Consider the following 2,500-nt stretch of genomic DNA (forward strand, 5'->3'; position numbering starts at 1 on the left):
TGGGTGTAATATCATGAACATAAGTCACAGTTTACCCTTTCTGGAACTTGGTTGAACTGTTACAAATGCCAAAAGCATAATCCTTAATAGGTCAATGTCAATTTTAAGTGAACTCCTGTATACTCAAACTACTGTCCATGACAATACACTAATACCTATGAAACGAGGGGGGATTTACCAGCCTTCAGTAAACATTGGTTCAACATGCACTCCTGTTTGTTTATTATAAAAAAGTAATAATTATTTCATACAACAAAAACTGTATATATTTATATAAATATCTGTGTTGTTTTACATAATTAGATATAATTTGCAGTGATCAGCCATCTTTTATCAAACTTCAATCAGTTTGCTTCCTTTTAACAGGCAGTTAACAGGCTCAATAAAAAAGGAAGCCAGTTGCTTACATCTTCCTGCAGTAAATGCTTCAGAAAAATAAACCTTGACAAGAAATACTAAAAACTTAGAACCCTTGGATTGTTAGTAAACAAATAAATTATATATTTACATAAATCCCATGGACTCTCAGATCCAGCCGTTGCAGTATCAACTTTCTAAAGGCCTACTAATAGCACTAAGATGTTATTTGCAATTTTGACACACCAGGTTCATAATTGACGTTAATATCATCCAACTCTCATGCAGTCATGCCTTTTCTTCAGATATTTGAAACTGCATAATCTGCACCCAATTATAAAAATCATATCTTCAACATGCAGTATCTGCTATACCACTTTTCATGGAACTTTTCACACAGTAAAGAGTTGTTATGAAATCACCTGATACCCTTTCTGCATATATATACCTATATTAACATTGAAATTATCTTGTGGTGGCTGGAACTAGAACATGAAAAAAAAATACTAATTTTCTTGATAATTATGTAAATGAAAAATACCACAAGAAAGAAAAAAAAGAGTTTAGCTTCCCTCCTCCACTCATCAGGATGGCTCCTTTTACCAACTGCCTGTTTGAGAGGATATTGACCCCAATGGGTATTTACCTAAATGAAATGTCATCATGTTCTAGATGTCAGCTCTAGAACTTAAATAAGTATAAGAATAAAAAAAAAAAAGAAAAAAAAAAAAAAAAAAAGAAAAAAAAAATAATAATCAACATAAACACTTTTTTGTTTGTTTTTGTCTTTTACTTTTTTTTTATTTTTTATTTTTTTATTTTTTTTTAATATGGATGTTTTTTATTATCATGAAAACACATCTTGCCTATTGAAATATAATTTATTACATGGAACTAATTAAAAAAGTATACAGCAGTCTGAGACAATAAACACTGGAAATGATGATCCTTTCAACCAATTTTCTGAATCTCAAAAATGAAAAAAATATTAATAAAAATAAAAAATAAAAAAAGCTAAGGTGAGGGAGAAAAATTGTTTGTGCGGCCGCGCCACACACTAGATGTTTACATCACGAATACCACCTATTGACTTTGAACTGCATTCCAGTAAGCTTTACCCTCTGCTTTACGACAAAGAGAAAATAAACCTTGCCGTGACACAACAGCTAACGTAAACAACTGGTAATCATGTTGCATTTTCTGGCAGCTGGAAGTGGTCTTGTAGAAGCAATGAGCACATCAACATAATCCTGTGAGACATTCATGCTACTTACCTCAGTCACTGGGCCTGTGGGGCACGGCAGCGCTCAGCCCTCATGCTTGTTAGGGTTAGTTCTAAGCCTAGAATGACTTATTAAGCAGAAACCCAACCAATCCCAGAGGTTAGCGCCGTCATGCCCCATTTCCCTAGTTATTCAAGTCACCGGTCACAGCTCAATTTGGCAACAAGACACATTCAAATTGATAAAAAAAAAAAGCCAGGCATCCGAGAAAGAAATTTGGGCTCTGCAGTCCATATCTTTTTTAAATTTTAAGCCACTAATCTATTGATAATAACATGGCAAACTCCTATCCATTCAACATCACTGGATTCACCTAGTCAGCCATTTTCTTCTTAAATTATATTTTAATAGCCTTGATAGAAGGCAACTAATCACTTCTCAACAGATGATCTGAGGATGAAACACAGATACAAGATCACAAGGGTGGGCACCCACAGTATTTCTATATATCAGCTGCTGAACATGTCCTGTGGGATGGCAGCACTGATAAACGGGCACTAAAGCCCAGGATGATTTGGTCGCCGTTGGTGTGTGGCACATGTGACCACCGTCGACTTGTAAACAAAACAACCCAAGAGACAAATGAGCCACAACTCGACCAAAGGTGAGCCTTGATAGGGTGGCCAACGCGAGTTTTGTGGCTTCATGCAGATGCAACTTTGTGGGGCAGGCCGAGTTAATGCAACAGCCCTTCCAGGGGACCTTTCTTGCACCACCTGATAGCCATGCCCAGACATCCACCAGATGGGGGTCTGTAAAATAAGAATAATTTTTGAGCATGTATTATAAATAATATAGAAAAATGGTAGTTGTAATCTAACATGACTAGATGTTTATATTCTGATAAAAATTCTTACATA

General features: G+C 35.4%; 1 protein-coding gene across 4 annotated transcripts in view; it reads right to left on the minus strand.

Annotated features, from left to right (window-relative positions):
- The window catches only part of LOC125025909 (protein phosphatase PP2A 55 kDa regulatory subunit), a 46,405-nt gene that overhangs the window by 188 nt on the left and 43,717 nt on the right, over positions 1-2,500 (minus strand). For all 4 annotated transcript variants that reach the window (XM_047614242.1, XM_047614243.1, XM_047614241.1 and 1 more), the window contains exon 11: positions 1-2,392. This exon is cut by the window's left edge and continues 188 nt beyond it. The gene's annotated coding sequence lies outside the window, so the exon portion shown is untranslated. The remainder of the gene's footprint in view (positions 2,393-2,500) is intronic.

Source organism: Penaeus chinensis, chromosome 5 (assembly GCF_019202785.1).
Source record: "Penaeus chinensis breed Huanghai No. 1 chromosome 5, ASM1920278v2, whole genome shotgun sequence".
Lineage (NCBI taxonomy): Eukaryota > Metazoa > Arthropoda > Malacostraca > Decapoda > Penaeidae > Penaeus > Penaeus chinensis.